The following is a 20,714-nucleotide window of genomic DNA, read 5'->3' on the forward strand; positions in this document are numbered from 1 at the left end:
CACTCAACTGAACTAACGTATTGAAGGTTGTGTCGTATTATAAATGTAAGGATGTAGAGGCGTACATCACTAGGGGCAAGATAGATACTGCCTACAGGAAAATTAAAGAGACCTTTGGAGAAAAGAGAGCCACTTGTATGTATATCAAGAGCTCAGATGGAAAACCCAGTTCTAAGCAAAGAAGGGAAAGAAGAAAGGTGGAAGGAGTATATAGAGGGTCTATACAAGGGCAATGTTCTTGAGGACAATATTATGGAAGTAGAAGACGAGGTAGATGAAGATGAAATGGGAGATATGATACTGCGTGAAGAGTTTGACAGAGTAGGGAAAGACCTAAGTCGAAACAAGGCCCCTTTACAACTAATGATAGCCTCGGGAGAGCCAGCCTTGACAAAACTCTACCATCTGGTGAGCAAGAGGTATGAGACAGGCGAAATATCCTCAGATTTCTAGAAGAATATAATACTTCCAATCCCAAAGAAATCAGGTGTTGACAGATGTGAAAATTACCGAACTAACAGTTTAATAAGTCACGGCTGCAAAATAATAACACGAATTCTTTACAGATGAATGGAAAAACTGGTAGAAGCTGACCTCGGGGAAGATCAGTTTGGATTCCGTAGAAATGTTGGAACACGTGAGGCAATACTGACCCTACGACTTATCTTAGAAAATAGATTAAGGAAAGAATGAGATTTTCACTCTGCAGCGGAGTGTGCGCTGATATGAAACTTCCTGGCAGATCAAAACTGTATGTCCGACCGAGACTCGGACTCGGTACCTTTGCCTTTCGGGGGCAAGTGCTCTACCAGCTGAGCTACCGAAGCACGACTCACACCCGGTACTCACAGCTTTACTTCTGCCAGTACCTCGTCTCCTACCTTCCAAACTTTACAGAAGCTCTCCTGCAAGGTTCGCAGGAGAGCTTCTGTAAAGTTTGGAAGGTAGGAGACGAGGTACTGGCAGAAGTAAAGCTGTGAGTACCGGGCGTGAGTCGTGCTTCGGTAGCTCAGTTGGTAGAGCACTTGCCCGCGAAAAGCAAAGGTCCCGAGTTCGAGTCTCGGTCGGGCACACAGTTTTGATCTGCCAGGAAGTTTCAGATTAAGGAAAGGCAAACCTACGTTTCTAGCATTTGTAGACTTAGAGAAAGCTTTTGACAAGGTTGACTGGAATACTCTTTCAAATTATGAAGGTGACAGGGGTAAAATACAGGGAGCGAAAGGCTATTTACAATTTGTACAGAAAGCAGATGGCAGTTATAAGATTCTAGGGGCACGAGAGGGAAGCAGTGGTTGGGAAGGGAGTGTGACAGGGTTGTAGCCTATCCCCGATGTTATTCAATCTGTATACTGCACAAGTAGTGAAGGAAACGAGGAATTCAGAGGAGGAATTAAAATCCATGGAGAATAAATAAAAACTTTGAGGTTCGCCGATGACATTGTAATTCTGTCAGAGACATCAAAGGAGCTGGAAAAGCAGCTGAACGGAATGGACAGTGTCTTGAACGGAGGATATAAGATGAACATCAACAAAAGCAAAACGAGGATAATGGAATCTAGTCGAATTAAATCGGGTGATACTGAGGGTATTAGATTAGGAAATGAGACGCTTAAAGTAGTAAATGGGTTTTCTCATTTGGGGAGCAAAATAACTGATGATGGTCGAAGTAGAGAGGATATAAAATGTAGACTGGCAATGGCAAGGAAAGCGTTTCTGAAGAAGAGAAATTTGTTAACATCGAGTACAGATTTAAGTGTCAGGAAGTCGTTTCTGAAAGTATTTGTATGGAGTGTAGCCATGTATGGAAGTGAAACGTGGACGATAAATAGTTTAGACAAAAAGAGAATAGAAGTTTTCGAAATGAGGTGTTACAGAAGAACGCTGAATATTAGATAAGTAGATCATATAACTAATGAGGAGGTATTGAATAGAATTGGGGAGAAGAGAAATTTGTGGCACAACTTGACTAGAAGAAGGGATCGGTTGGTAGGACATGTTCTGAGACATCAAGGGATCACCAATTTAGTATTGGAGGTCAGCGTGGAGGGTAAAAATCATAGAGGGAGACCAAGAGATGAATACACTAAACAGATTCAGGAGGATGTAGGTTGCAGTAGGTACTGGGAGATGAAGAAGCTTGTACAGGATAGAGTAGCATGGAAATCTGCATCAAACCAGTCTCTCTCCAATCAGCGCAGCCCAGTGTACAAGTACCATAAGTTTCTGAATGGAAAAGAGTTATTCACTCTATCAATAACACAATCTAAGGGACAGAAGCGCTTAAGTTCAGTAACTTGTCGATCATTCATTAATTAACAACAAGTGACTAAAATGAGGTTACACAGCTTTACAACATGCTGTCAACGAAAGATAGCAGCAAGATGCCACGTTTACCAGCCCAATTTCTTTTCCACCTACACTGTATAGGTTAATGAAATCATAACGACAAATCAAACAAATAGGAATTTTTTAGATAGCAGCTCAGTTAGCAACTACAAATAAGTAGTCACTCAACAACCCGAAAATAACTTCACTATACGTACGCAAGCTCAGTGAAGTTATTTTGTCTTCTGGCGTAACAGAAGTGGAAAGCAAAAGCTAGGGAGGTATAGCCTCTCAGAAAGAAGCGAAAACAGGACAGCGCTCGTAGTGGGGAAGTAGCCTGTCCCTGCAGAACGCTATAGCTGCGCACAGGATGACTATGAATCGATTTCTCCTCTAGCAGTGTCTGCAGAGATGTACGTAGATTCTGTGCATAAGCATTAGTTGCGTTAGTGTTATTTGTCGCTCGTGTCTACATGCTATGTAATGTTAACGCATTTTGTGCAAAATAAACACGCCTGCTCTGCGTCGCCGTTGTTTCATAATATGCGCTGTGGAACGTTGTTATATGGTTGTGAAACACCCTGTAATTGCTTTTTGTGATCTCATGGGGTAGAAAGAGTGGGGAATCGCCGGCTCCACCTTCACTCTGCACCTATGAAGGAAGGAAGTGCATCAACACAATCCGGTGACCTGCCTTCCGCCGGCCTGTGTGGCCGCTACGGTCGCATGTTCGAATCCTACCTTTGGTATGGATGTGTATGATGTCCTTAGGTTAGTTAGGTTTAAGTAGTTTTTAGCTCTAGGGGACTGATAACCTCAGATGTTAGGTCCCATAGTGCTCAGAGCCATTTGAACTATTTTTGAACCTGTCCTCCCTCGCACATTATCATATACTCCTCCCCCTCCATCCTGTTACATTCCCAGAACACAGTTTATCCTTTAATGCGGCTCTAATGCATTTAGATACTGCACACATACTTACAAATTGTTTTTAACAGACTTCATTTGAAGAGGTACATTTATTTTAAACCATTACAGTAATATTTTTAATAATCTGCCACTTTTCCATCCCCTGGATTCGGAAACTATCAGTCCTAGAGACAAAATAGGTAGCACATTGTAGGAAATTTAACGTTGTTTAATTTTTACTGCGAAATATTTTCGTTAGAATCACAGTTTTCGACTTACTCGAGGAAAAGTGACCTTTAAACACACCCAAACCCCAACTCTCACACACCACTGGTCAATATTTTTAGCATGTTGTTCATGACACATGTGCAAAAATTTTCGATTTTTTTCTAAACGCCCTTATTTGTGTTTGCTTACTGGTGTACAGGGGCGGCAGTAGCCTTACAGAGCGAGTGTAAGGAGCTTATTTGTACATTATTAATGAACCTAACAGGATAATGCAAGGAAAGACGTATGATACATGAAAATGATCAGTGAGTGACGATGTTGACAAAAACCACTAATTACATTTTTTAACGTAACCATTGTAGCATATGTACGGTACTTCTGAAGATACTCATAGTAGTATCGAAATCTAGATCAAGTTTACATAAATAAACTTCTAGCGACTGATTGGCTGTTTATTTTATCAGTTGATGGTACTCGCAGCTACTGTTAAGAGCTGTTAAGAGCCGTATTCAAATTCCTATGTTATGCACAATGAAACATCTTGATGTTGTTGTTGTGATCTTTATTCCGAAGACAGGTTTGATACAGCTCTCCACACTATCCTGTGGAAGACCCACCATCTCTGGGTGACTACTGTAACTTATATTCACTTCACCATGCTTGCTGCATTCACGACTTTGATCTCCCTCTACAACATTAACCCACCACACACTAAATGTTACAGTATTTTCTCTTTTCCAAAAATGTTTTTGTTCCTATTAAACGACTGCATTTTACATCTTCCCTACTTCGTCCATCGTCAGTTATTTTGCTACCAAAATACCAAACCTCGTCCATTACTTTCTTTCGCACATTTGATAGTTAATTTATACACTCTACAGCATCGCGTGAGTCTACAACATTCCATCACTTTTACTTTTGTTGATGGTGCGAGCTTATATTGCTTAAACGAACCTCTGTCTCACTGCACTGTGAAATCAACTGAATTGCTCTTCGTGAAGGGGTCTAAGGCGCCCAGACAGGAGGTAGTCGCATTACTTCTTCGAACTTTACATTATCGTCACATTTTTCCTGAGTGTATCTGTTATAGTAAACAGCTAGGCAGCACTGACATATGGGGATTTGAAAATCCTTTAGTCTACAAGAAGTCATCATTCTTAACTCGTTTATTAAGAACTGCCTACGCGTTTATCAAAGGAAATAAAACTGTGTGTACATTTATCAAATCAGATACAACTGTCTATGCAGTCGTCAAAGCTGTCATGTGAGTCAATGTATCCACGCAATTTTACAAGTCCATAACACAGATCTTAATAAGCTAACTTCAGATTGCGTCCTTTTGCCACACATCCTGTGTGGTATGCAGTTCTAATCTGTATTACATTTTTACCCTCTCAGATTATCTTCAACTCCCCGCGAGCATCCGATGAATGCTGATAACTTACAAGCTGTTTGAGTACTCTGTCATCATCTTCAGGAGTTAACTGTCTTATTAATAGCCCATGTTGTACTTAAGTATGGAACAAAAGGGAAGATTAAGTATTAACATTCTGTGTACGACTGTGGCACCAATAATAAAGTTATGGAGAGGTCACAAGGTCACGGTACTATGCAACGAGAGATTACATCTATGCATGTGATGAAGGGACATTAACAGCGGTAATGATGACGCGTGTAAACCGTGAACTGATGTGCGTACCGTTTACTCAGGAACATATGAGATTATGTTTGACGAAAGGGTAAGTCTTGTGCATTAACGTACTCCGATTCTGTCATCGAGGAAGCCGTTGAAATCAGAATTTGCAGCAACAGCTTTCTTTACCAAAACAGTGGGTACACCCTTAGTGCTGCGTGGAAAAGGGTGCTCGATGCTGAAAGGCTACAAAGAAAGAAGCTGAAATTGTACTGTCTTACAGAATCAGCATCACTACTAATCTTTTTCTAATACAAATACTGACCAAATAACTGGTAGCTTATGGAAGTTCCGCTGACATATTCAACCAACTCCATACAGAAGTGCTACACGGTCTTTTAGTATGACAGATAACTTCTAATGATGGCGAAAGAGGAAGCTTGAGTATAGTAAAAGAAATCTAGTGGGACAAATAAGCAAAGACGCCACCGCGGTAAATTGCATTTGTGTGCGAAACGCAAGTAACTTCCTTATCATGTGTCCCTACCAAATAAAATAACTCGATGAAACTTGGACAACACATAGAAAGTACTTCTATGGTAGAGTACAGATGGAAACTGAAATAAATACGCAACGAGGCAAACAAAAGTGACACTTTTATTTAAAGACTACAAGTACAGTGAAGTCACCGCGGTTTGTGATCCTCCCCTGGACATTAACATTTGTGGGACAACGTTCTTAACTGGGTGTGTGACGAGCACGGGAGACAATGAGTACTCAGCAAGAGGCTACCATGCCAGCTACAAGGTTGGTAATGAGTTCTTGTCACCTTTCCTCCGCCGGCGAGGTTGACAGCTGCCGAAGAGTCTGGTGCTTGAGGACGTGCTGCAGTACATCTACCCAAAATCATCTCGTACGTGATCGATAGGATTTAAGAAGGAGAACGGGCAGGCCAATTCAAACCGAATGTCCTCTCGTTCTAAGGGCGCATTGTAATCCCCCCAAAATGAAGTCAGCGCCGAATGCAACACTGAAAAGATGCGCTTGGGGGGGAGTACAGTACCCTTGAGTGTAGGCTTATTGTGTTCAAGGTCAGTACGCCCGTGCAACATTTCCATACCGTAAGACCTGGACCAAGGAAACGACTATGTCCGACAATGATGGTGGGTGCATTACATGTTCCTACCTCTCGCCATATGGGAGTACGTCGGACATGACCGCTTCGTTGTCCAGGTGTTACTGTGCTGGCAGGCATAACATTGAACAGAGTACACTCACCGGTCAGTATTACTGTGATACTGAACTCCTTCATGTAAGAGTCTTTTCAGTGGTGCATTCGGCGCTGAAAAACTGAAAAATTGTCTCTGTGTGAGAGCAGATCACTTACCTTGGATCAACACTGGTCGTAGCCTGCAATGTTAAGTGCAGAATGTTACCAACCCTAAAACTTTAAAATACACAGACGATTCGTGATATAGCTCACAGCTGACGAGCAAAAATGCCTTTACGTCCTGAAAAGTCCAAATCTCGAAAATGATCCCGAATCGAAGCATGCACTGGCAATGACACAGAAATGAGGTAAAACAGTATGAACCATTTTCTGTGGATGACAATCCGCGACCGCATAGGTCTGCGCTGATGGAGGAGTGCTTGCAATGACAATGTTTTTAGAACATACAGACCTCCCCCTTCCCCAATTTTAAGTCCAGTCGCACACGTGTGGGATGGGTCGGGGAAAGGTACTTAAGCACCTCCGCGTGCACCAACTACCATCCAGCAGCTGTCAACCACGGTGGTGGAAGAGTAGAACGCTCTACCACTAGACCCTCTTACCAACTTGTGGCTAGCGTGGGACCACCTTGGAAAGTAAGCACTCAGGTTTTATGGAATTGAAGGCGATACACACAGATGGTATGGATCATACTTATTGAACAGAAAGCAAAAAGTTGTGCTGAACAGCACAAATAATGTTCGGAGGGTGGTAAATTCTAGTGAATGGGGAGTTACCACAAAGGGAGTCTCTGCTGTGCCTTATTCATGTCAATGACCTCTCACTTAACATTCAGCAAGCGGAACTAGTACTTTTTGCAGACGACACGAGTGTTATAACAACTCCCATTCCAGAAATATCAGCTGAAGATATTGTTAATGATGTCTTTCAAAGAATTATTCAGTAGTTTTCAGAAAATGGACTGTCCCTTAATTTTGAAAAAACTCACTATATCCAGTTCTGTACACCGAATAGAGTCATACCAACAATTGATGAAGCATATTAAAGGGGCTCAGTTAACAGGGTAGATTTCTCCAAACTTTAGGGTGTCCACATTGCTGTCAACTTGAACTGGAAGAAGCATATTTACTGAGCTTCTCAAACAATTAAATTCAGCTTCTTTCGCTCTTCGTATAATCGCTAGTCTGGGCAATAAAGAGATCACCCTCCTAACGCACTTTGTATATTTTCACTCAATAATGTCGTATGGAACAGTTTTCTGGGGTAACTCACCACTTAGAGAGAAAGTATAGATTGCACAAAAGAGAGCAGTGAGAATAATTTGTGGTGTTCACCCAAGGACGTCATGTAGGCACCTTTTCAAGGAATTAGGTATTTTAACTGCACCATCAGAGTACATATATTCGCTAATGAAATTCGTTGCAAATAATCCATCGCAGTTTGCGAAGAACAGTGATGTTCATACGTACAACACTAGAGGGGAAAAATGACCTTTCCTTTCCGTTATTGAAGCTTTCAGTTGCTCAAACTGGAGTACTTTATTCAGCAACAAAAATCTTTGATCATTTGCCCAATAACATAATGTGTCTGGCAGGTAGCAGATCAAGTTTTAAATCTAGCTTAAAATCATTTCTTTTGGACAGCTCCTTCTGTTCCATGGACGAGTTTCTGTTTCAGAACTGGTTAAACAAAAATTGTACCTATAAATGTAGTTGCATGTGTAGAAGTAAAAATTTCAGTAATATTAATAACAACACTATACATGTGTGTATATACAGGGTTAGTCACCTAACATTACCGCTGGATATATTTCGTAAACCACATCAAATACTGACGAATCGATTCCACAGACCGAACGTCAGGAGAGGGGCTAGTGCAATTGGTTAATACAAACCATAAAAAAATGCACGGAAGTCTGTTTTTTAACACAAACCTACGTTTTTGTAAATGGAACCCCGTTAGTTTTGTTAGCACATCTGAACTTATAAACAAATACGTAATCAGTGCCGTTTGTTGCATTGTAAAATGTTAATTACATCCGGAGATATTGTAACCTAAAGTTGACGCTTGAGTACCACTCCTCCGCTGTTCGATCGTGTGTATCGGAGAGCACCGAATTACGTAGGGATCCAAAGGGAACGGTGATGGACCTTATGTACAGAAGAGACTGGAACAGCACATTACGTCCACATGCTAACACATTTTTAGTGGCCTTTTTCACTGACGCACATGTACATTACCATGAGTGGTGAGGTACACGTACACACATGGTTTCCGTTTTCAATTACGGAGTGGAATAGAGTGTGTCCCGATATGTCAGGCCAATAGATGTTCAATGTGGTGGCCATCATTTGCTGCACACAATTGCAATCTCTGGCGTACACGCCGCAGTACATCTGGTGTAATGTCGCCGCAGGCTGCCACAATACGTTGTTTCATATCCTCTGGGGTTGTAGGCACATCACGGTACACTTTCTCCTTTAACGTACCCCACAGAAAGAAATCCAGAGGTGTAAGATCAGGAGAACGTGCTGGCCAATTTATGCGTCCTCCACGTCCTATGAAACGCCCGTCGAACATCCTGTCAAGGGTTAGCCTAGTGTTAATTGCGGAATGTGCAGGTGCACCATCATTCTGATACCACATACGTCGACGCGTTTCCAGTGGGACATTTTCGAGCAACGTTGGCAGATCATTTTGTAGAAACGCGATGTATGTTGCAGCTGTTTGGGCCCCTGCAATCAAGTGAGGACCAATGAGGTAGTCGCCAATGATTCCGCACCATACATTTACAGTCCACGGTCGCTGTCGCTCTACCTGTCTGAGCCAGCGAGGATTGTCCATGGACCAGTAATGCATGTTCCGTAGATTCACTGCCCTGTGGTTTGTGAAACCCGCTTCATCGGTAAACAGGTAGAACTGCAACGCATTCTCTGTTAATGCCCATTGACAGAATTGCACTCGATGATTAAAGTCATCCCCATGTAATTGCTGATGTAGCGACACATGAAACGGGTGAAAGCGGTGACGATGCAGTATACGCATGACATTACTTTGACTCAGTCCACCGGCTCTCGCAATGTCCCGTGTACTCATGTGTGGGTTCATGGCAACAGCAGCTAACACACCAACTGCACCCGCTTCTCCTGTGACGGGCCTGTTACGGACCCGTTTGCGTGCTACGACCATACCTGTTGCATACAGTTGGCGGTAGATGTTTTGCAATGTGCGGCACATTGGATGCTCTCTGTCCGGGTACCGTTCTGCATGCACCCTGCAGGCTTCAGCTGCATTTCGTCGACACTCGCCATAGATGAGTATCATCTCCGCCTTTTCAGAGTTCGAATACACCATGGTCACAGTTCCTACAACACTACACTATCACAGACGTCTGTTAACACGGTGTACTACAGTTGGTCTGCGTGCGGAGACGAATGCAGAATAACAATAGCAGCAAGCGCTACATGCGGACACTGCGACAGCTAGACCAAACCACAACAGTGCACTACAGCCACACTCGTAAACACGGTCGTCATCGTAAACATGTCCCTGCAGATGCTGCTCGCCGACCGTGGCCCGTGTTTGTTACAACACGCAACTGAACGTCGGAGGTTTCAAGCGTCAACTTTAGGTTACAATATCTCCGGATGTAATTAACATTTTACAATGTAACAAACGGCACTGATTATGTATTTGTTTATATGTTCAGATGTGCTAACAAAACTAACGTGGTTCCATTTAAAAAAACGTAGATTTGTGTTAAACATACTTCCGTGCATTTTTGTATTGTTTGTATTAAACAATTACACTAGCCCCTCTCCTTACGTTCGGTCTGTGGAATCGGTTCGTCAGTATTTGATGTGGTTTACGAAATATATCCAGCGGTAAGGTTAGGTGACTCACCCTATATATCTTGTAATCTGACTTGTTCCACATCATATCGATAGAATAATCGGGAAAATGATCTACGGAACATAACTAAACTAAGCTAAACTAAACTGCCGTCCCGGGTGAACACACACCCTGTTAAGAATCGTCTTCTATGACGTGTAATGTCCAGGAGACCATCATGAACTGCGGCGATTTAAATATCTGTCTTTGAATAAAAGTGTCATTTCTGTTTGTCTCATTGATCATTAATTCCAGTTATCTTCCGTACTACACTACAGCAGTTCTTTCTATGTATGGTCCAAGTTTCGTGGAGTTACGTTATTTGGAAGCGACACATGGGAAAGTTAATTTCGTCCTTAAGATTTGCCCACCACTATAGATGCTCATAGTATCAATGTTGATTAAGTACGTTTTTCACTCGTGGCCTGTTTTCCAGATACGTCCACTATTTGTAACAAAATGTTCAGCTTACGCATAGGCATCCGCAAGGGAGGATGGGTGGTGGTGGTGGTTGAGTGGGGAGCAAGGGGGGCCGGGAGGGCGCGGAGGGGTGAGGTCACTTGCTCCTCCTGGAGTCTGGTCTAAGACACCTCATTCTTTACAGAATTCTTATCCTGACTGTGGCTGTCCGTGATACTTCTAATTCCCATATTTAGCACTGCCTAGTGAAACGAGCAAAAAATGGTATTACCAAGCACTACGTAGCTTTGGTTCGTTTGGTTATTACGATTTCACTGTATCTCCTAATGTATGCTCGGCGGTTTCCGGATTGGTCATTTTCCATGACGGAATCGCACCTATAGTGAACATCGCCGAAATACAGTCAGCCATATTTCTAATACAGTGTTACACGCAAGCATCGTGTTAGCAAATGTGCAGTCCTTTAGATATGACTGCACAAGTATGTATCAGATTGAGGAGATGAAGATTGTATTGGTTAAGTCCTAGGTTCTCCTACCAGTCAATGGAAGGGTTGTTTGAGGTAGTTTCTCAGTTCATCTTGTCGAGTGCTGGACCTGGGTTACATTTCACTCAAACAATCCTAATAAATATAGGTTTATTTAATGAAAATAGAAATAAAGAAGTCATGAAAATAGCGAAGTAAATCCTTTGACGCTAGCAGATACAAATCTTGTAAGCAAAAAAAGGAAGGTACAGAGTTGGACACGCGTTTCTTTGATAAGTTTATTTCCTGTTTCTCCACATAGTGGAGTATCAAAATAGGTATTTTTTTGTTATTTCTGCAGAAATCCAATTGGACTTCTTCAATGGATCAGATTTTTTGTTCTGTTTTAATTTTTTAATTTTCAGTACCAACCTAACGTTATTGATATATGAATATAAGTACGTTTTGTATATATTTCAGAGCTTATTTTAACTCTTTTAATTTAATTATATTCAAAACACTTGCTTTGCTGATGCTCATTAAAATATGCTTACTTTTTAGGTATGAAAGTAATCTTATTTTCAAAATTATATTGAGTGGGTAGCCGTCAAATATTCGAGATACAATAAGATTTGTGTACTTGCTATCAATTTGAGTTCTTAGTCATAACTTATTCTCAAACTCATAGAATCAGCTATAGCAAAAAAGGCAATTTTAGAATCTTTCCCCCTCTTCGATAAATTTTGGAGGACGCTTAGATATTCATTACGTGCTTCAGCCCAAGAGACAAATCTGCATCACGAAAATGTACTCATCTGTAAATAATGACGGTCGTTGGCATTTATCTCTACGTACATGCTCATGCACTAGTTCTCAAAGTTTAGATATAGATCACCGTTCTCACGAAAATCTTGTCTGTCAACCCACGAGATTTAAGAGTGGTTGTGAGAAGCTCACTTAAAGTTAGAGAGCTTCATATCCGCAGACGGATTGTAGCCAAGCGACAAAACGCAATTTACCGACGGGAAATGCGAGTGCATCCTGGTTGTATTCAGCGCTAATGGCGGGGAAGATTGTCGTTCGCTGGCAACAAAAGGGCCGAGCAATTTGTTTCGCAGCGGGAGGCGCTGCATTAACCGGCAATAAGGTGGCAGCTCCCACAGTCGGGCAGACAGATGGCTGCGCACGGTGGAGCGAAACCAGGCCATCGGGAGGCGGAATCACAGCCTGCGTCTGGTGAGGACACACGCAGGCTCTTACGAATGCGAAGCTGGATCGTGGAGACAGCTCCCGAACGCTCTCAATGGGACAGTAGTACTCTCTATCTTGAGCCATCACCGCTTACTGTTTCTACAATATACACTACCGGCCATTAAAATTGCTACACCAAGAAGAAATGCAGATGATAAACGGGTATTCATTGGACAAATATACTAGAACTGATACGTGATTACATTTTCACGCAATTTGGATGCATAGATCCTGAGAAATCAGTCCCCAGAGCAACCACCTATGATTGTAATAACGGCCTTGAAACGCTTGGGCATTCAGTCAGAGCTTGGGTGGCGGGTACAGGTACAGGTGCCCATGCAGCTTCAACACGATACCACAGTTCATCCAGAGCAGTGACTGGCGTATTGTGACGAGCCAGTTGCTCGGCCACCATTGACCAGACGTTTTCAGTTGGTGAGAGATCTGGAGAATGTGCTGGCCAGGGCAGCAGTCGAACATTTTCTGTATCCAGAAAGGCCCGTACAGGACCTGCAACATGCGGTCGTGCATTATCCTGCTGAAATGTAGGGTTTCGCAGGGATCGAATGAAGGGTACACCCACGGGTCGTAACATATCGGAAACTTAATGTCCATTGTTCAAAGTGCCGTCAATGCGAACAAGAGGTGACCGAGACGTGTAACCAATGGCACCCCATACCATCACGCCGGGTGATACGCCAGTATGGCGATGACGAATACACGCTTCTAATGTGCGTTCACCGCGATGTCGCCAAACACGGATGCGACCATCATGATGCTGTAATCAGAACCTGGATTCATCTGAAAAAATTACGTTTCGCCATTCGTGCACCCAGGTTCGTCGTTGAGTACACCATCGCAGGCGCTCCTGTATGTGATGCAGCGTCAACGGGAACCGCAGCCATGGTCTCCGAGCAGATAGTCCATGCTGCTGCAAACGTCGTCGAACTGTTCGTGCAGATGGTTGTTGTCTTGCAAACGTCCACATCTGTTGACTCAAGGATAGAGACGTGGCTGCATGATCCGTTACAGCCATGTGGATAAGATGCCTGTCATCTCGACTGTAGTGATACGAGGCCCTTGGGATCCAGCACGGCGGTCCCTATTACCCTCCTGAACCTATCGATTCCATATTCTGCTAACAGTCATTGGATCTCGACCAACGCGAGCAGCAATGTCGCGATACGATAAACCGCAATCGTGATAGGCTACAATCCGACCTTTATCATAGTCGGAAGCGTGATGGTACGCATTTCTCCTCCTTACACAAGGCATCACTACAACGTTTCACCAGCAACGCCGTTCAACTGCTGTTTGTGTATGAGAAATCGGTTGGAAACTTTCCTCATGTCAGCACGTTGTAGGTGTCGCCACCGGCGCCAACCTTGTGTGAATGCCCTGAAAAGCTAACCATTTGCATGTCACAGCATCTTCTTCCTGTTTACTAAATTTCGCGTCTGTAACACGTAATCTTCGTGGTGTAGGAATTTTAATGGCCAGTAGTGTACTTGTACTTTTCCGTTCTTTTTTGATGAGGATGATGTGGAGGACGATTAGTTTTCAATGTATATTCGACGATTGTGTAATTAAAAACGCGACATAATTTTGCATTTTTAATGAGTGGGAAAGGATATCGGCCGCGCTTTTTTCTGAGGAACCTTCCTGACATTTTCTTAAAGCGGTTTAAGGAAACCAAGGATTCGTACTGGAGTTCACCCGAATGTGAATCCAGTGTGTTAGTGGGAGCTCTACCTACTCATGCACACAGATCGCCTTCGCTAAATAGCAGGGACCCGACCTTGAAACAGTTTCCGTAATGATCTTCAAGAAATGATTCACATTTTCGGCTTCCAAAGACAGCTAGCGGTGTCACCCTTAAAGCAGCCACTGCATTTCCAATTGATTTAAAGCACACTCCCTACCCTATCACAAATGATTATTTTCCTTTGTCATCAGTCTTTCACTTAAATCAGTATATGGTTATCATGCATACTAGCGTCCGGCCCCGGTAGCTGAGTGGTCAGCGTGACGGAATGTCAATCCTAAGGTCCCGGGTTCGATTCCCGGCTGGGTCGGAGATTTTCTCCGCTCAGGGACTGGGTGTTGTGTTGTCATCATCATTTCATCCCCATCGACGCGCAGGTCGCCGAAGTGGCGTCAACTCGAAAGACCTGCACCTGGCGAACGGTCTACCCGCCGGGAGGCCCTAGCCACACGACATTTCATGTATACTAGCAACACTGGTCCTTGGAACGTCCTATACCATAACGTTTTCTTCTAAGACTTCCATATCATAGTTATTATGATTTTACATACATTCTTCCTGTTTAATTTGTATGTGTTGATCCGTTTCGCTTTGTAAGTTTTCTGAATTCATTCCACTTCTGCAATGCACGTAAAGATATTTGCTATATCACACTTTTATGTGTGTGCGCGCGGGTAGAAAACCTTCCTGGTTGCACATCGTCTGCCTCTAAAAAAACACGTAACTATACGAAATTTTCCTTTTTAGTATGAATATATTAGTCGATAATATTTTCGTTTTAACCAAGTTGTTTCTCGTGTATTCTTGCTGCCTTGCCTGTTCATGCTTTCACTCGAGAAAGTATAAATACTTCCTTGGGTTTAGGCATCGAACAGTGAGTCTCTCTTACATGTTAAATAACAGTTTCGTAATTCTCCCTTAAATATTCACTATGGGCTTTTCTTTTTTATTTACGTAATCGGGCATACGTTCTCTTTATCTAGTTTTATTGATCGAAACATTTGACTGAAATTAAGTGATTTCATTTGGAATGTTCATAAACGTTGTGGAAAATTCAGCGATGTTCTACTGTGTTCCCATATACTTCAGAAAAGCTGTGAATGGTTTCTAATTTTCTCTAGTTTCATGGAATTTTCTTCAGTGTCGTCGAATGACTGGTATCAGAAATGTGGTGCCATGTACATTCAGGAGAATTCATTTTTTTCTCTTATAACTAATGTAATTTTGACACACACGTATAAATCTCAGAGGCCGAAACTTACGGAACACAGCACTGAGTATTCCTAGTTTTGGGAGATTGGAAATAATTCAAGAACACTCAAGATCGTTCTAAATTATGTTCTAAGATAGAAGAAATTTGCAACCTATAGGAATTATTCGAATGCGGCCGAAATCGGCAGTTGTGATGTACATGTACAGACAAACAAATAATTACAATTTCAGAAAAATCTGATGAGCTTCACAAATTGAGCAAGTCAACAACGCGTTGGTCCACCTCTTCCGCTTATTCAAGCAGTTGCTGGATGTTCTTCTGTGAGATATCGAGCCAAATTGCATCCATTTGGCGCCTTAGATCGTCAGACTCCCTAGATGGTTGGAGGGCCCTACCACGAATCTTTCAAAAGTTCTCAATTAGAGAGGGATCCGGTGTCCTTGCCGGCCATGATGGGGTCTGACAAACACTAACAAAAGCTGACTAACTGAAACCCTCAGCTGCAGACAGGTGTTGTTGATATACCTCGATGTGGACAGCTGAAAATGTGTGCCCCGACCGGAACTCGAACCCGGGATCTCCTGCTTACATGGCAGACGCTCTATCCATCTGAGCCACCGAGGACACAGATGAATAGCGCGACTGCAGGGACTTATCCCTTTCCATATACATATAGTTAATGGCTACCCAGCCATTGACCTTCGTCCGTGCGAATGCGCACATGTTGCCCAAACTCTTACGGGAATCGCCAAAGCGTGCGCGAGTAATGAGTGAATATGCAAATGTCTATAAGGTACATTACATACGTGGAATTGTGGACAGTTGGGAATGTGAGTCTCACGGGAAGCGTGCAAGGGTAAGTCCCTGCTGTCGTGCTATTCATTTGTGTCCTCGGTGGCTCAGATGGATAGAGCGTCTGCCAAGTAAGCAGGAGATCCCGGGTTCGAGTCCCGGTCGGGGCACACATTTTCAGCTGTCCACATCGAGGTATATCAACAACACCTGTCGGCAGCTGAGGGTTTCAGTTAGTCATCATTTATTCCAGGGAAAAGCTGCACGGTCAACAACAGTAATCTGTTCTTTCGTGGACAGTTACTGTTTCCATATATACAAGTATATATAACTACGAAAAGCAATAGAAATTCTAGCCGTGTGCGGGCGGGCATTATATTCCAGGTATGTGAGCCCAGGATAGCTTGCCATGAAGGGCAACAAAATAGGACGAAGAATATCATCGACGTACCTCAGTAGTGTAAGGGATGTCACCCGCCGGCCGGGGTGGCCGAGCGGTTCTGGGCGCTACAGTTGGGGCCGCGCGATCGCTACAGTAGCAGGTTCGAATCCAGCCTCGGGCATGTATGTGTGTGATGTCCTTAGGTTAGTTAGGATTAAGTAGTTTTAAGTTCTAGGGGACTGATGACCTCAGATGTTAAGTCCCATAGTGCTCAGAGCCAGAGCCAGGTGTCACCCCAGACCATCATTCGTGGTAGTCGCACCATATGATAGGCGATAGTCTGGTTGATATCCGACTACTGTCCAGGGTGTCTCCAGATATATTTTGGCTGCTCATCGGGTCTCAATCCGAAGCGGAGCTCGTCAATGATGAAGCTTCTACTACTCCAATTAATGAGGTTTTTTCTTAATGTGTCACATTTCTGATGGCTGGCGATTCGACGACACAGAAGAAAATTCCATGACACTGGAGAAAATTTGAAACCATTAATAGCTTTTCTGAAGTATTCAGGAACACATTAGAACATTGCTGAATTTTCCATAACATTCATGAACATTCCAAATGAAATCACATAATTTCATAAAGTTCAGCTCGAAAAATACATCGTCACTAATTACATATTGTAGTAATTAAAGTGAGATGACTTCAAGCAATTTTCGACTCCATAACATCCAAACCCATCCCAAGGAAACTATCTTAAGCCCAGTGAAATAAACATGGCAACATAGGTGCACACACGTGGAAGTAGGTGGCTGGTAGTGGTTAGTTGTGGGGATATATTGGAGCAGAAGGGTTATGGTTTCACTATTATTTGCACATAAGTTAAATACTGACGGAAAAATTCTGTATGTCGGATCAGTTTCAATAAACAAATGCGTAAAACAAAACAAAAAATGAAGTTATCACTCACTGCAAATTTAATGGGACGTAATGGAACAATGGTACAGCCAGTTTTGTTGCATTTTGGTGACATAAAAACTAGTTTGTATTGCTTAATAGACTACCATCACAATTTTGCAATGATGTAGACTAGGCCGAAGTTGGAGACTAGACAGGAAGAATCAGTGCGCAAAGGAGTGGGATATGGAAGTTCTAAGAAATAAAGAGTTCTCTGACGCTATAGATATTGCGGTAATGAATAGCGCACCAGGCAGTTCAGTTGAAAAGGAATGGAAATCTCTAGAAAGGGCAATCACAGAAGCTGGAGAGAAAAACATAGGTATAAGGAAGGTAATTGCGAATGGGTAACAGAATAAATACTTCAGTTAATCGACATAAAAGGAAGTGCAAAAATGTTCAGGGAAATTCAATAATACAGAAATACAAATCACTTAGGAATGAAATAAAGTGCAGGAAATTTAAGGCGAAATGGTTAAAAGAAATATGTGAAGAAATCGAAGAAGAAGTGCGAAAGGACAGACATAGAACATACATAAGACAAAAAATCTTCGGTGAAATTAAAAGCAAGGGAGGTAACTTTAAGAATGCAATGGGAATTACAGCGTCAAATTCAGAGGAGAGAGTGCATTGGTAGAGTAAATTGAGGGCCCGTATGGCTGGGAGGACATATCTGAAGATGGACAGAAGAAGAAACAGGTCGATAGGAGGAGTTAGGGATCCAGTATTAGAATCAGGATTACAAGGGCTTTGAAAGACTTAAAATCAAATAAAGCAGAAGGGATAGATAACACCCGATCGGAATTTCTAAAATCGTTGGAGGAAGTAGCACCGAAACAATTATTCACATTTGTGTAGAATTTATGCGACTGGCAATATACCACCAGGCTTTCGGAAAAAACGCCTTCTACGCTATTTCCAACATTGCAAGAGACGACAAATGCGAGAATTATCGCGCAGTCAGCTTAACAGCTCATGCACCAAGTTGCTCACAAGAATAACATACAGAAGAATGGAAATGAAAATTGGGGATCTGTTACATGACTATCAGTCTGGCTTTAGAAAAGGTAAAGGCAACAGAGATGCATTTGTGGCGTTGCGGTTGATGATGCAAGCAAACCTGAAGAAAAATTAAGATAAGTTCATAGGATTTGTCGACCAGGAAAAAGCGTTCGACAATATAAATTGGTGCAAAATGTTTGAAATTCTGAGAAATATTTGAATCAGCTATAGGCAATTGCGAGTAATATATAATATGTACAAGAACCAAGAGGAAACAATAAGAATATAGATCATCAACGAAATGCACTGATTAAAAAGAGTGTAAATCAATATTATAGTCTTTCACCCTGCTGTTCAATCTATGCAATCTATGCAATAAGGGAAATAAAAGAAAGTTTTAGAAGTGGGATTAAAATTAAAGGTGAAAGAATACCAGTGTCAGGAGTCGCTGACGACATTGCTATCCTCAGAGAAACTGAAGAATGACAGGACCTTATGAATGAAATGAAGTCTGTTGGGTACAGGACATAGATTGAGAGAAAATCTGGGAAAGAAGAAAGTAATGAGAAGTAGCATAATTGAGAACAACGAAAACATCATCATAACTGGCGATCATGAAGTAGATGAAGTTCCGGAATTCTGCTACTTAGGTACAAATAACACGATGTATGGAGCAAGGAGAACATAGAAAGCAGACTAACGACTTCTTCTCTTAAGTCTACTTGTATCAAATCATAGGCATTTTGAGTAGAAATTCTCAGAATGTGCCACTGTATGGCAGTGAGACATGGAGTGTTGGGAAAACTGGAACAGAGGAGAACAGAAGTATCTCAGATGTGGTGTTAGAGAAGAATATTGAATATTAGGTGGAGTGACAAGGTATGTAATGAGTAGGTTCTCTGCAGAATTGGAGAGGAAAGGAATGTGTGGAAAACACTGATTTGAAAAGGGGACATGATGATACCCGATCTGTTAAGACATCAGGGAATAACTTTCACACTATTAAAGTGAGCTGTAGAGAGTAAAAAGTGTTCAGGAAGACAAAATTTGGGATACATCCGGCAAATAATTGAGGAAGTCGGTTGTAAGAGATACTCTGAGATGAAGTGATTGGCACAGAAGAGGAATTCGTGGAGGACCACATCAAACCCGTCAGTAGATTGACGACTCAAAAAAAAAGTTCAACATAGCAGCGTTCTAATAGAAATATCACTTATCGTGTACACTGCAGAAGGAATGCAGTTATACTTCCGACCATATTCGGTCCTGTAGTGTTGGCTTGCTTACAAGTAGAGGCAGGGACAAATGTTCGACATCACACCCCTTCGCCTTTTCACATGCCATTCCCTCCTCATACCTCTCCCGTTCCCTCTGCTAAGCTATCCCCCTTCCCAACCCCTCCCTCTCTTAAGCCACATCCCTTTCTTGGAAGTAGGACAGTCAGGAATCTTCTAACCGAACGTACACATTTACACTACTGGCCATTACAATTGCTACACCAAGAAGAAATGCAGATGACAAACGGGTATTCATTGGACAAATATATTATACTAGAACTGACATGTGATTACATTTTCACACAATTTTGGTGGATAGATCCTGAGAAATCAGTACCCAGAACAACAACATCTGGCCATAAAATCGGCCTTGATACGCCTGGCCATTGAGTCAAACAGAGCTTGGATGGCGTGTACATGTACAGCTGCCCATGCAGCTTCAACACGATACCACAGTTCATCAAGAGTAGTCACTGGCGTATTGTGACGAGCCAGTTGTTTGGCCACCATTGACCAGACGTTTTCAATTGGTGAGAGATCTGGAGAATGTGCTGGCCAGGGAGGCAGTCGAACATATTCTGTATCCAGAAAGGCCCGCACAGGACCTGCAACATGAGGTCGTGCATCATCCTGCTGAAATGTAGGATTTCGCAGGGATCGAATGAAGGGTACAGTCATGGGTCGTAACACATCTGAAATGTAACGTCCACTGTTCGAAGTGACCTCAGTGCGAACAAGAGGTGACCGAGACATGTAACCAATGGCACCCCATACCATCACGCCGGGTGATACGTCAGTATGGCGATGACGAATACACGCTTCCAATGTGGGTTCACCGCGATGTCGCCAATCACCGATGCGACCATCATGATGCTGTAAACAGAACCTGGATTTATCCGAAAAAATGACGTTTTGCCATTCGTGCACCCAGGTTCGTTGTTAAGTACACCATCGCAGGCGCTCCTGTCTGTG

General features: G+C 42.6%; 1 protein-coding gene and 1 non-coding gene across 2 annotated transcripts in view; both read left to right on the forward strand.

The window, feature by feature from the left end:
- The window catches only part of LOC126252963 (uncharacterized), a 529,370-nt gene that overhangs the window by 451,336 nt on the left and 57,320 nt on the right, over positions 1-20,714 (forward strand). The gene's annotated exons all lie outside the window — the stretch shown is intronic.
- Trnat-agu (transfer RNA threonine (anticodon AGU)) lies at positions 16,221-16,294 on the forward strand. Its single transcript has one exon. It is a non-coding gene; the product is annotated as a tRNA-Thr (tRNA).

This window comes from Schistocerca nitens, chromosome 4 (assembly GCF_023898315.1).
Source record: "Schistocerca nitens isolate TAMUIC-IGC-003100 chromosome 4, iqSchNite1.1, whole genome shotgun sequence".
NCBI classification, from domain to species: domain Eukaryota; kingdom Metazoa; phylum Arthropoda; class Insecta; order Orthoptera; family Acrididae; genus Schistocerca; species Schistocerca nitens.